The 15,550-nt window shown below is 41.6% G+C and overlaps 1 protein-coding gene across 1 annotated transcript in view; it reads right to left on the bottom strand.

Moving 5' to 3' along the window:
• Positions 1 to 15,550, bottom strand: part of PRDM11 (PR/SET domain 11) — a 598,061-nt gene that overhangs the window by 14,146 nt on the left and 568,365 nt on the right. The window lies entirely within an intron of this gene.

Raw genomic sequence — 15,550 nt, 5'->3', positions numbered from 1 at the left:
CCTGAACCACCATGCCCCATTACGCTCTATAGATGCAAATCTAAACCAGCACCCTGGCTCTCAAATACTACTAGGCATAAAATCCATCTGAGAAACAAAGCCTGGGCTAAATGGCGTGCTACTAAAAACCCACTAGATCACTTAAATTTTAAACAACTAAGAAACAATACTAAAATAGCCATAGTGCTAGATAAAAAGAACTACTACCTTCAAATACAGAAAACCCATCTTAATAAGCCTCAAATGTTTTGGAACAGCATTAACAAACTTCTGCACCCAGGTCAGTCTACCACCCCTAACCCTCTAGGCTCTAACCCAGACAATCCCATTCAAACTGCTAACTCCTTTAATTCATTCTTTACCAACACCATCCAATCTCTTGCTAGCCATCTTTCACCAGACGCATCAAATCTGCCTAACACACCTCTAAATCCTCCTCCATCCTTTCAATTTCAACCAGTCCCTACTTCTACTATAAGCTCTCTTCTACTAAAACTGAAACCTTCCACCCCTTCTGCTGACCAACTCCCAGCAGAATACCTTCAAATTGCTGCCAGACCCATTGCCTACCCCATATCCATTCTTATTAATAGAACTATCAGTGAATGATATATCCCATCCATCTGGAAAATTTCTTACATTATTCCTCTACACAAAGGTGGGAACTCTAGTGAATACTCCAACTTTCGTCCTATAGCCTTACTTTCACCTCTGGCAAAAATTATGGAAAAATGTATACAGAAGCAACTTCTACACCACCTTCTCCAAAATAAACTACTGGCAAACTGTCAACACGGTTTTAGACCCTACCACAGTACCACCACTGCCCTGCTATCATTTACAGATTCTATTAACAACAAACGTTAACAATGGCCTTCTTTCCTCAGCAATTTTCGTTGATTTATCCAAAGCCTTTGACATGGTTCATCATCAGCTGCTCTTGCATATTATGAAATCACTTTCGCTAGATCCATTAGCCATCAACTGGTTCAAATCTTACCTCGATCACAGAAAACAAGCAGTACTTTGGCACAATAATCTCTCTAATCTCTTACCTATCTCCGTGGGTGTCCCTCAGGGCTCCATATTAGGCCCTCTCCTATTTTCTATCTTTATTAATGATCTTCAGTCAGCAATTCCACATACTGCCTGCATTCAGTATGCAGATGACTCCACTATTATCTGCTCAGCTACTTCTCAAATCGACCTGCAGAACATCACCCAGAATGCATTTAATACTGTTGAACAATGGTTTACAAAACGTTGCCTCCTTCTAAATCCAAAGAAAACTAAACTTCTCCTCTTCTCCCCAACCCGTAAGTCCACCCCCATCAATTTTACACTTGCATCTAAAGATGGTACTGTTATCTCTCCAGACCTCACAACCAAACTCCTAGGAATAACTATAGACAACAACCTCAACTTTGACACACATATTAACAGTACAATAAAAACAATCAACAAGAAACTTGGATCCCTCTATAGAATCAAACCCTTTCTTACTCCAACAGCCAGGACTGCTATAGCCAGAACACATCTAATCTCTACATTACTCTATGCCTCACCCATTTATACAAACCTTTCTAAAGCCAACATTAACAAGCTGACTGTATCCTATAATAATATTGCTAGATTTGCTGCTGCCTCTCCTTATCAAACTCATCACTGTCTAAATCTTAAACAACTTGATTGGTTAGAATTTCTACACCATCTCCATTTTTCTCAGCTTACTATTGCCCACAAAACACTACACCAATCCTCCAATACTCCTATTCTTGCAAGCCTCCTTACCCTCTACCAAAATCCAAAAAAACTACGCTCTTCCAACAAATTTCTGATTAACACCTGCAGGTCCAACAATTTGGCAGGAGACTCCCTCTGCTGCAATTCCATTGGTAGACTTTGGAATGCTCTTCCCTCTGAACTTACAACTCTCTGCTCTCATACTCTTTTCAAAAAGAAGCTTAAGCTTCATCTCATGACTCACTGGTTATGCTCCTGTTATATCCCTGACTAACTGCTGCTTCCTCCCACCTACACCCTCCTGGTTTAAATAGCCTTCATCTCATGACTCACTGGTTATGCTCCTGTTCTATCCCTGACTAACTGCTGCTTCCTCCCACCTACACCCTCCTGGTTTAAATAGCCTTCTCTTCTAACTCTGCTCAGGATATAGCTTTTTACTGAAGTCTCCACTTAGATATCAATATTTCATCTAGGTTTATTGCTCTGGCCATGCCTTATACAAAAAAAAAAAAATGTTATGCTCTGTTTTTGTATACAACTAATTGTTACTTCCTTCTATTTTGCTGTATTCTTCTGTATACTTTTTTCATGATTGTACTTAATTTTGGTGTTTTTTATTCTATAATGTTAGTTTGTATATCATTTGTTAATGGCTTGTTCTACTCAACATGGAGCTTTTCTACCCGGGCCTCTACTGAAAACGGACATGCATCCAGCTAGACTAGCCCGGTCAACAAATGTAAAATAAAATAAATAAAATAAATATAAAATGTTTTAGAAGCTCTAACATCTACTACTGGAAGAAGTGGAGGATCTCTTAGTCCCTTGTGTATTTTCGGTATTCCAAATACCGTAAGGATTTTTGGGCAAGACACTTTTAGAAATTTCAGTTTTGTGGTGGTGATTTGGTCATTTAACCTTAAGTCTTCTAGACACACATCCACCTTGTGATAAGCTATATTCATTTCATTAACTGAAGATTCCTCATACATGTCAGTAAATAAAATGGAAAACATTTTATTAACAGTCATTTTTGTTCATAATCATGACCCCCCCCCTCCCTTTTCTGGTTTCATGATTCGGATGTCACCATTGTTACGCAGTTGTTTGAGTAAATCAGACTCTGCCCTAGTTAAGTTAAAGGAATTTACTTGGTTATTTTTTTGATGTAATAACTCACGAATTTCACTTTCACACAGCTTTTCAAAGATGGAAATGACTGGCAAAGAGGGCTTTATTAATGTGCTAGGTCTAGTACAACCTCTATTAGGTGCACTACTTGTAGCAGTCTCTTTAAAATAAAAAGCCAGATTAAGTTTCCTGGTGAATAACTTAAAGTTTATTAAAACTTCCTCAATTCCAGCTTTTCTACAGGGAACAAAGGTGAACCCCTTTTCAAATAAATTTGCACAAGACTCTGTGATATTCACCTCACTATAATTATACACTTTAAAGTCCCCTTCAGTATTAAAAATAATTTTCAAGACCTCTGCTTCAGAAAATGTATTTAACTCACCAGTGTCCTGTAATTCTACAGAAAGTATGTTCAATACCCCCCCTTCCCCTCTGATTCACATATTGACCCCTGTAATAAAAGTGTCCTGTCTGTAACTATACCCACAACAAGAAAATACACTCATAACAGAAGCTGTTTGAGTACTGCAGTCACTGCTGCAATACAATTCCCTAACCAGGTAGATGATCTCCTCATTCAGACTTCCTTTCTCCTTAATCATCCCTCCCAGACTGGTCTGACTTCCAGAGCTTTTCACAGGTCCCCAGACTACAGGCAGATTCCTCTTGTAGCTCAGAACATTGTCCTAATGTACAGCTAAATAAAAGAGTCACTTTGGTTCTTTTTCCAAATATAGGAAGCTAGCAAGTTCGGCCCAGCTAGGGTAAATAATGTCCTATCCTTAGTCTACAAAGTCCTTAACTATCTAATATTATGACATTTCAAATGAGGACTAATGGGCATGTGTGTGTGGAGAGTACGCTTATCATAACTGAGCAATGACCACTAATGCATATAATACACAAAGAGAGAACACATACATACATACATACATACACACACACACACACACACACACACACACACACACACAGGTGGACATGGTCTAGACAATGAAGAGATAGTGGGAGTGAGACCTTAATTGCAGCAGCACTTCTACTAATCGAACACGTATTTTTGTGCCAAGTGCGCCCTCCCACTGCAGTTCAATAATACGCATCACTACTGCAATAAGACTCTAATCCAACATACAAAGTCAGTTAGCCCTATGGGTAGTAACAGTTTTGTCATGTCTTGTAGGATTGCATCAGACCGCACCATTGTGTTCCTGCACTGAAGATCCATCACGCAATGTCCGCAAAATGTTGGTGGTGGTGGTGTATGCAGTGCCTCAAGTGGCTAACTGGCAGGCACTGTTGACAGATACATTTATAAAGAAGGCTGTAGAAGTAGCCACTACTCTAGCAGTGGGGGTTCCTGAAGGCTCCTCTCGGGCTTTTCTATGTTTTCCCAGAAAAGAAAATTATGTAGTCAACCAGCCATTTAGATCATATTTGCCTGGAAAATGGCCTAACCTGTTTGGATGACTGACTGTGTAAAATTTTCTTTCTACCTAATATTTGAGTTGCCAATTTAAATCTAAAGAGTGTAATATCCTTCCACCCTGTTTTGGGGACAGGGTTGAAAATAGCCAGCTGAATGGTTCAAGTGAGTAACAATACTAGTACTATCTTGGGCACGGTGGAAAGGTTAGATCCAAGGCTCACTCTGTCATCAAGAAAGACTATGAACAGTTTTGTACATAACGGCTTGAAGCTCAGGCAGCACAGTGTCTTAAGTAATGGCTCACAAAAATATACTCTTCCAAGACAAGAATCTGAGTGCCATCCAAACACTGGGTTTAAAAGTGACTTGGGTTAATTCTTCCGGCACAAAAGTAAAGTACTGCAGAATCAGTAGAGGTTTCATAGGAGGCTTGAGATGCAGGACCATTATTGGGAACTGTTTCACTGTAGTATTAATAAACAGATGAGAAGAATCTAGAGATAAGGAAAGAGCCCAACTGGGCATTCCTAGACTGGGACAGAACATATGACAAGGTCTCAAGAAAGCTGATCTGGACAGTCCTGCAGTGTTTCGAAGTCCCAGAAAAGTACAGTTTTGTACCTACCATAAATGTAGATGTTCGAGTGTTCACACTGCTGCAGTTATCACACTTGGGTTATCCTGCCATCAGGCGGTCCCGCAGCTGGCCAGAATTCCAAAGTCTTGGTCCGGCGTCAGTTGCTGTCGCTTCTTCCCTGACGTCAGTGCGCCAGGGATATATAAGATGCATCTGACGCCATTTTCTTCAGTTTTTCTTGCCCCAGATGTCAGGTGCCCCCAAGTAGGTAGGCAAAACCTACAGCTATAAACAGTTATGCATATACAAAAACAACAATACCTTCAGATACAAGCAAATACACCACAAAGGTTGTATAGGATAGAAAGGTATAGATAAGGCCAGCCAGTTCAGAGGGGATGGAGGGAGGGTAACCAGGACTGCAGCAGTGTGAACACTCAAACATCTACATTTATGGTAGGTACAAAACTGTACTATGTTCATCGTGTTACACTGCTGCAGTCATTACACTTGGGTGGAATCCCAAAGCTAAGGTTGGGTGGCTGGTCTATAAGGAGTTAGGATTGGCTATGAGGCCCTGCAGAACTGCAGTGGCAAATCCTGCTCTGGATTTAGAGTAAAGAGGCAGGTGGTAATGCTTGGTAAAGGTGTGCACTGAACTCCAAGTTGCAGCCTCCAAAATTTCCTTTGTAGGTACTCCCCTGAGAAAGGCCATTGAAGTGGCTGTAGCCCTGGTGGAATGTGGCGTAATGTGTTTAGGGACTGATTTTCCATGGTGACTGTAGCAGTAACGAATACAGTGTCCTATCCATTTGGAAATAGTTTGCTTTGAGATAGCCTTGCCCTGTGATCCTGCAGCATATGCTACAAACAGTTGCTCAGTTTTCCCGATAGCTTTTGTTTTGTCCAAGTAGAAGCATAGCTGTCTGTGTATGTCCAAAGAATGCAGAAGTTTTTCCCCTTTATTCTGGGGATTTGGATAAAAAGTTGGCAAATGGATGGTATGGTTAAGGGCCACACTAGATATCACCTTTGGCATGAAGGTAGGGTTTGTCCTTAGAGAAACCCTGTCCTGATGAAAAATTATAAAAGGTTCCACTGCCATTAATGCCTGTAGCTCTGAGACTCTTCGTGTTGAAGTTGCTGCTAGGAGCAGAGCTGTTTTCCATGATAAAAATTTTAGATCTGCTGTACAAGCTGGTTCGAAAGGAGGCAGAGTCAGTTTTTTCAAAACGAAATTGAGGTCCCAAGCTGGTGTTGGAGCTCTCCTGGGCGGTCTTATGTTTTCAGCCCCTCTGAGGTACTGTTTTAGCAAAGGATGAGAGAATAAAGGAGGATCCGTGTTGTAATGTGCTGAAATGGCAGAGGCGTGGATCTTAATTGATGAGAAGGATAGGCCTCTGTCCAGCATCTCAGTTAAGTATTGTAAAATCTGAGGAATGTTTGGGACAAGAGGATCAAGGTTTTGAGCCTGGTTCCAGGCGCAGAATCTTTTCCATTTTCCAGAGTAAGCCTTCCTGGTGCTAGGCCTCCTGGCCTCCAAAATAACATCCATAACTGCTTTAGAAAGAGGTGTTGTCTATTTGTCTAATGAATCTGCCATGCTGCCAGTTTTAAGGTTTTGAGCTGCTGGTGCAGGATCGGATTGTTTTGTTGAGTCAGAAGGGTAGGAATTTGAGACAAAATCCATGGTGGTCCTTGAGTAAGGTTCCTTAATATCGGGTACCAGTGCTGGCGTGGCCAGTCTGGGGCGATCAGTATCATCTGTGGTTTCTCTTGTCTGGCTTTTAGGAGCACCCTTGAGAGGAGAGGCAGAGGTGGGAATGCATATACTTTCAGGTTTCTCCAGTTGAGCAAGAGAGCATCCACTTTCCATGCTTGTTTGTGGTAAGTCCTTGTGCAGAATTTTTGTAGTTGGCAGTTCAGTGGGGAGGCAAAAAGATCTATGTCTGGGCATCCCCATTTTTGTGTTATCATGCTGAAGATTTGTGGATCCAATTTCCATTTGTGAGGGTCCATGATATTCCTGCTTAGATCGTCTGCCAAAGTATTTTCCTTGCCTGGCAGGTGTATTTGGTACGTTAGAGCTGTGTTCCATACGGTCATGGCTTGCCTGCATAGGGGGTAAGAATGAGTGCCCCCTTGTTTGTTTATGTACCACATAACCGTGGTGTTGTCTGTCTTTATTAATAGTTGTCCTGGGTGCAGAAGGTCCTTGAAAGCTGTTAGGGCATTTTGTACAGCTAGCATCTCTTTTTGATTGATGTGGAGATGCATTTGATCTGCAGACCATTTGCCCTGAATACACTGTCCGTCCATGTGTGCTCCCCAGGTGTAATCTGATGCATCTGTTGTCATTGTTTGCCTGGCTGTGGGCAAGGTGAAAGGCTGACCCTTGTTGAGGTGACATGCCTGAGTCCACCATAGAAACTCCTATTGAAGGCAGGGTATTAATGGTATTATTGTTTCCAAGCTTTGGCTGTGTTGAGTCCATACGCTTTTCAGGTACCATTGTAATTTCCTCATATGCAGTTTGGCATATGGAATTAGTAGTATGCAAGATGCCATGAATCCCAAGGCCTGCAGACTTTTTATTGTAGGGAGTTAGGTCTTTGTTGCCATCATTTTGAAGTATTGAGTCAGCTGTTTTTGTTTGTCTGGCGTGAGATAAGCCATCTGGGCCGTTGTATTTAAGCTGGCACCCAGGAATATTATGTCTTGTGAGGGCACTAGTTTTGACTTGTTTTCGTTTACTGTGTACCCTAGGCAACTTAGTATGTTTTTTACAAACGCCAGATGTTTTAAAAGAATGTCCTTGCTGTCTGCTTGAATAAGACAGTCATCGAGGTATGGATATATTTGGATTCCTCTTTGTCTGCAGTATGCAATTACTGGTGCCAGGCATTTTGTGAAGACCCTGGGCGCAGTAGATAAGCCAAAGGGCAGTGCAGAGAATTGGTAATGAGATGTACCTGCTATAAATCGGAGGTATGTTCTGCAATTTTGTCTGATAGGGACATGCAGGTATGCCTCCTTGAGGTGCAACGTTACTAGCCAAGCCTTCTTGCCCAGCATGGGAAGAAGTTGCTGTAGTGTGAGCATCTTGAATTTGGGTACCTCCAGGTATGTGTTTAGAACTGAAAGGTCCAGAATGGGTCTCCAGGTTTTGTCCTTTCTGGGAACCAGAAAGAGTCTTGAGTAGAATCCTTGTCCTTGCTCCTGTGTAGGAACCTGTTGAATGGCTCTCATGTCCATGAGTGCTGTAATTTGTCTTTGAGCCTCTGCCCATTGTCTTGATGGCAGGTTTGGCATTCCTTTTATCTTTGGTAAAGTGTGAAAGTGGAACCTGTATCCTTGAGTTACAATATTTAGGACCCATTTGTCTTTTGTGATGATGTGCCAATTGACTGCAAAAAGTGCAAGTTTTCCTCCCAAGGGAGATGCCAAGAGTGATTTGCTTGGCAGTCTGAGGGGTAAGTCATTGTGATTGTGTTGTAGTACCCCATTGCCGTGGCTTGTAAGAGCCTTGTGGCTGACCTCTGCCCCTTGGGCGTCTGCATTTGCCCCTCTGTAGTCTGTCAGTAGTTGGAAAGGACCAGTTCTTGGTTGGCCAATTTCTGCTGAAACGAGGGGGTTGAACCTGTAAAAAATCCTTAACCGTCTGCATAGATTTTGCCTTATACTCCATTTCCTTTAAAACCTCTTCTGCTTTCGCACCAAATAAAACATCCTGCTGTAAGGGTGCATCCAATAACTTTGCTTTAACACGATCAGGTAAAGTTTGTTCTTTTAGCCAAGCATGTCTACGAATGACAGACCCTGTTACAGCTGCTCTGCAAGAAGCTTCCAATGAATCAAATCCACATTGCAAAGTATGTTTTCCCACTTGTTCTGCTGCATGCAACAAATCTTGCATTTCCTTGTAATCAGGCTGCCCTGTGTGTGTGCTCATTTTTAGTTTTAATTGAGACATCAAATATTGTTGATATTTCAGCATGTGAAACTTGCAATTTAAGGCCCTCATAGCTAGAGTAGCTGAGGTATATACTTTCTTTCCCCATCTGTCTAGTGCTCTAGAATCTCTTTCAGACGGTACAGGATTTTTAGCAATAGAGGCCTTAACCCCTCTGGGATCCTGGGAAATGTTTTCTGGGTCAGCAACAGGGCTTTTATATAGGAATTTATGTGAGTCAGGGACTCTGTAGTATCTGTCTGGTTTGGCTGGTGCAGGAGGTAATGAATCTGGGTTAAGGCTAGACTCTGAATAAACATCATCCACAATGTCTAACACAGGTGGAATAGCAAGGGGTCTGTGCTGGGGTAGTAAGAGGAACTCTCGTAGCCTCTTCTTAGAATCAGAGTAATCCTGGCCTTCCCAGTGGAAATGTTCCCTCATGGTACGTAAAGTTTCCCCAAAAGAGTAGTCTTCTGGTGGAGATGCTGAAGGAATATACTCTTCATCATCAGAGTCTTCATAAGGGGGAAAAGAGTACTCCTGTTCCTCAGAAGAGTCTGAGGAAATGTAAACCTGGTCAAAGGAAGCGTAGTCCTCCTCCTGTCTAAGCTTTTTGTCAGGAGGGGGATGGGAACCCCTAATAAGGGTAATTAAGTCTTTGGCCATCTTAAGCATCTGTTTCTTAGGCATGGGGCCTTGCACTGGAGACTGCTGTACTGGTTTCCTTACTTTTAATGGAGTTTTCAGTTTTGCATAAGATTTAATAGTAAGTGTAGTCGGTCTGAAGACACCTTCAGCAACTGACGTCCTTTCAACTGCAACGGGATCCCCTTCAGCCATGGAGTCGGAAGGGCCTAATGATAAAGGCTCTGGAGGCCCTGCAACCTCCGCTTGGGAGTTGGAAGCAGGCTGGGGTTCTAAATCAGCGGTCGTCAGGGGCTGCGTAGGCGCCTCACTGAATACTGGAGAACCGGCGACTGGCCTAGCAGAGGCCTCAGTGTCTGGTTTGGGTCTCGGCTGCCTGTCCTTATCTTTGCGCTTTTTATGCATCCCGGTCGTCGGTAGCTCCGATGGCATGGTATAATTAAATTTTCTACCAAAATAATGTCGGGCGAAATCAAACCGTCATTTAATAGTTCGTTTGTTAAACCTAGCACAAAACCGACAACCTGTGACGTCGTGGTCTGGGCCTAGGCAAGGGATACAATAAGAGTGAAAATCCTTATGAGGTATTTGCTTCCCACATGAAATGCAATTATTAACTTTTTCTGACATCGGACTGAGGCACGAAAAGTTTCCCCAATGGGGTACTTAGCTTTATTTGAAGACTTCGGTCTGAAATTCGATTTGAAAATCTCAGGAGTCGGCCGACCGGCACTTGCAAACTGCTTCTGCTTCGGGCACCGCGCGGCAAGAAAGACTGAAGAAAATGGCGTCGGATGCATCTTATATACCCCTGGCGCACTGATGTCAGGGAAGAAGCGACAGCAACCGACGCCGGACCAAGACTTTGGAATTCTGGCCGACTGCGGGACCGCCTGACGGCAGGATAACCCAAGTGTGACGACTGCAGCAGTGTAACACGATGAACATCATTGGTAGAGTTAGTGCAAACTATGTACAGGGACCCAATGACTCAAGTATGAACAGTGTTCTGTCTCACAGAGGGGTTCCCAGTGAGAGTGGGTGTACACCAGGATTCAGCTCTGAGCCCACTGCTGTTCATACTGGTGAAGGAATACATTAGCAAGCAGGTAAGAGGGGACAGATCAACAAAGTTGCGGTTTGCAGACAATGTGGCATTATGGGCAGACTTTGAATAAGAACTTCAGCAAATGATAGGGGGATGGAATGCAAAACTGAACGTACATGGGATGAAACTGAGAACAGATAAGACCATTGTTATGGCAGCAAATAGTAGAGTTCAGAAGAGGCTGAGTATTAGCAAAAACAAACTACAAACTAGTGAACACCCAGTACAGACTTCCAAACAAAACAGTCCAAAACAGTCCAAGAATAGAAGTGAAAGAACTCAAGTGATGTAAGAACAAGTTTAATAGCAAAGCTTTCAAGACAAAACTCTTCTTCAGTGCTTAAAATCATATTAAAATACAGTCTCTTATATATGGCACATGAACAAATACAAGTGGAGCAACATTAAAATAAGTAAAATAAACAATTGAGAGCGTATTTCATGGGAAAAGAGACCTCACCCCTAGTTTTGTGTTTAGGAAATGTAGGAATTGAAACTACATATGCTCTGTTATAAAGACCTACAAACGCACTGTAAGAATGCTATAATTAAAACTAAAAATACTGTGCCTTGCTATGATTGTCAGTTTTGTCACTATATTAATAAGAACAATGTTATTGTACACCCTAACACAAGTAAGACATGTTTATTTTCATGTTTGCCAGTTGTAAAACCAAGAATGTGGTTTACTCAGCACCTGTGAAAAATGTACTTCATTTTATGTTAGAAAACGAAAAGGATGTTAAAAGAAAGGATAGCCCAACACCTATCTGACATATATAGGGAGGTGGAGAGTAATGCCCAAGCTAAACATATCATAAGTTCAGATAAAACACGCAGTTTTACATTTAGGGTTATAAAAACCATGGAAAGAAGTATTAGAGGAGGGGATATTGTGTTCGATACAAACAACAACTGAGAATGTTGAATATAGATGGATTAATAACTTTCAAGCAGATGTGCTCCCTGGGCTGAATGATACTGAGAGTTTAAAACCTGTTCTAAAGACAAGGTCTCTTTTTCCATGAAACAAGCACTCAACTTTTTATTTAAATTATTTTATTGCTGCGCTTCTATTGGTTTGAACTTGTTCATGTGGTACATATGTGAAAATGTGTTTTAGTATGATTTTAAGCACTGAAGAAGAGTTTTATCTTGAAAGCTTTGCTATTAAACTTGTTCTTACATCACCTGTGAGTTCCTTTCACTTTTATTCTAAAAAAACTGAGTATTGCAATAGAAGGGAAAACAGTGGAACAAGTTAACAGCTTCATGTACCTGGGAGGGGTGGTTGAGGAGAAGGAATGTCTGAATAAGGAAATCAAAGCTATAATCAGAGGGGCTACAACCAACTGGCAGAGTGTCATTATGTAGTAGATGGAGGAAGAATGCCAAAAAAGCTGAAAATTAAGGTGTACAAAACAGTAGTGCGACCAGTGCTACTGTATGGTATGGAAACCTGGGGAATAAAGGCAGAGCAGTTCAGGAAGCTACAGGTGATGGAAATGAACTGCCTGAAAAGGGTGGCAGGGTGCACACTGTGGGACAGATGTACAGATGAGGACATAAGAGCAGAAGCCAAAGTAGCTCCAGTTGCAGAAAAGGGCAAAGAGAACAGACTATGGTGGTTTGGGTGCATGTGCAGATAAACAGAAGACAATCTGGTGAAGAAGATTTGGGACAGACAGGAAGGTGGCAAGAGGAAAAAGGGCATCCAGCAAAGAGGTGGGTGGATTGTGTGAGAGAAGATGTGCAACAGTCAAGCATGAGTGTTGAAGGCAGGAGAGTGGCACTGAACAGAGAGAGATGGTGACAGTTGATATGGCACCTTGACCCCATGTAGAAAATGGGAATAAAGGGGACTGATGATGGTTACCAGACATGGAGTCCATAGGGAGGCACACCCTAAAGGCTAAAAAGGTGTACCTTAATAAAGGCATGCCACCATAGAGACTTTTTTAAGTACTACCAAAACTTCTGGATCTGTGGACAATATAAGTTAAATATTCGTAAACCTACATAAGGAGAACATATTTCATTTGGACAGATAAGACTTTCTAATGTTAGAACATCTGGCATTCCTCATAACAGTACACATACTAATGCTGAGACCATCACAGCATTTTCCACACTACAAAATATAGTCATCTCAGACCCGGGGTCTTAAAGTGTGACAGTAGCATCTGGAATTAACTTATTTAGCTTTAGTAAAATCAGAGATTCGTTTTCTGTGTGTCTGGACTTGCATTATTGAGCTTCACATTTCCAAGTGGGAGATGTCCAAGTTTGTGGACTCAGCTACCTGAAATTGAAGTGGTCCACTTAAAGCCCACACCTGAAGGTACAGACACAGCCTTCATTACCTCTTCTCTGATATCAGGCTCCAAATCGATAGGTACTATTTTTCAGTACTAGATCCACTAGAAAGGAAAAGAATTTGAACAGCCACACAGTGTGGGCTACAATCCTCAGGAAGGCACAGGGTATATCTCTTTCACATATGTCCAGAGATTTAGACTCTTTCCCTGAAGGCAAGGTGTCAGAATCATGTGAACCCTGTCATGGACTAAAGAGATAATGGTAGGAGGTGACCTCAACAGTAAGGTTAGGTACTTTTATTTGCTCAGACTAAAGCTTGTAAGTACAGTTTTAGAAGTGTAGAATCTAGCTGCTGTTATGGCTGAATGAACAACAACCTTGACGGTTGGTTCCAAAATTGCTCCTCTTCCTTCCCCACTGGCAGATTAAGGAATTTTGTGGGGAAGGAAAGAAGTGTGGCCTTTTATTACAGTTTACATCAGAAATGCCTCCTTCTAGGAGGCTACACATACCTACTATACTAGTAAGGCTAAAGACCAATATGAGCATCATCAAATGAATTACAGTACGTTTTAAATGTGCTTGGCCATGTAGAACTTGGAAAGTTCAGTTATATACAATGCACTTACCACAACAGCAGATGTTTGATTAAATCACTGCTGCAGTAGCTGTGGCTACATGGGTTATATCTTGCCAGGGATATCATGGCTGGCTAGTCTTCCAAAAGCTTTCACTCACCCTCCTCCCCTAAACACATGCACTGTGACTGCTGAGTCCCGATCTCTTGTGGGAGAAAATAGCAGCCCAGTTGGCAAAATATTTCAGGACTTTCTTGGCCACAAAAAAAGGGGGGGCTGTTGTCCAGAGGGGGAAAATATAAGGAAGAATATATAACTACTACATTAGAAAAAAAATGCAAATCAAGCAGATGGAGGCCGAGTACAGCTACTGCAGCTAGGACTGGACAGAGGATAGTCACTCATACACCAATGGGACATACTCCCTAAATGGGCCCTGATAATTAGAGTGGCACCAATCAGAAAATCTCTTCATGACACTAATATAAGATTTCCTGTTACCATGATTTATTGCCTCCTTAGTACCTGCAGCACATCCTCAGAAACAGTGCTTATTTATTTATTTGCAGTTGGTTTACCAGGATAGTCCATTGGGCCATTTGAACCAGTTTTCAATGGAGTCCTGGGGAGAAAAGCTCCAATAACAATCTTGGTTACAATAGTTTAAAGATGATATTTATACAAAGGTTGTAGTTTTGAGCAAAACATTTACAATTGATACAGCAAACATTACAAATAATGCAGACTAGTGATGAGGTTGAAATTGAAACAGACTGGCAATGGAACATTGCACTGTGGCAGCTGAGAGGCATTTCTTATTAGGAATATACAGATAACAGTTACAGTTTGATGCATTATTTACAAATAGCATATAAGTAACAGGAATATAAATATATGGAGAGTTGATAGAAGGAGAAAGTTTTTGATGAGAATAGAGATTGAGAGAGAGAGAGAGAGAGAGAGAGAGAGAAGGAAAGTGAAGCATGGAATGATGGAAGAAGGAGTATGCCATCATTAGTTATGTGGGGAGAGAGGAGGAGCATTCCCATTGGGATATTAGATGTGAGTGAAGAGATTTTTTGAAAGACTAATGGTTAGAAGTGATACGAATGGAAGGTGGTAGGGAGTTCCAGAGACGTGCTGGACCATAAGATAGAAGATTTTTGCCTGGTGGACGGGATGGTTTGTACACTTCTATTAGATTTTGATTATTGGACCTTAATACTCGATCAGGTAGGTGCATCTTAAAGGTAGAAGAGAGGGAGGGACAGAGGGAGGGACTGAAAATGAGCTTGTGTGCAAGAGTTAGTTGAGTATGGATGAGATGATTTGGAAGTTCTAGCCATTTTAGTTTTTGGAGAGAAGAACAGTGATGGGAGGAGGACTTATGGCTGGTAGCAAATTTGGCAATTTTATTGTAGCAGGAGGAAAGTTGTGTTTTTAGAGAGGATTGTAGGTTAGTGAGAAGAGGCGTTCCATAGAGAAGAGAGGGGATAAGAAAGGAAGTAGAGAGAGTTACTTTAGTGGCAGGTGTAAGGTAATGATTCTGTCGGTAGAGCATGCCTAGTTTTTGATGGGTTTTTTTTATATTTAGTTGTAAATGGGAGTGGAATTTAAGCTGGGAATTTAAGCTGGTTATTGATTTGGATCCCGAGTAATTTGGTCTCTGATACCAGTTCCAGAGGTATATTGTTTTGGCTAGTAATAGTGAAAGAGTTTAAGTTGAATGAGGTAGCTTTAGAGGGAGTAAATACCATTAGTTTGGTTTTAGAGGCATTTAATGCAAGGTGGTTTCTTTTCATCCATAGCTCAGTGGCTGAAAAAGCCTCGAGTAAATTTTAGGAGTGTAGGGGTAGATGTGGCAGAGCAGATGATAGTTGAATCATCTGCATATTGAATGATATTTGAGAAAGGAATAGAGTTCCAGAAATCATTTATAAATATATTAAAAAGAAGAGGACCTAATATGGAACCTTGGGGAACTCCGGTTGGGGTATTAAGAAATGAGGAGGTGGCCTTTTTCCATTTTACTGCTTGATATCGGTTAGATAAGTAGCTGGAG

The sequence above is a fragment of the Protopterus annectens genome, chromosome 9.part0, assembly GCF_019279795.1.
Source record: "Protopterus annectens isolate FY-2018-M chromosome 9.part0, PAN1.0, whole genome shotgun sequence".
NCBI lineage: Eukaryota > Metazoa > Chordata > Ceratodontiformes > Protopteridae > Protopterus > Protopterus annectens.
This window is presented reverse-complemented; position numbering and strand designations above follow the sequence as displayed.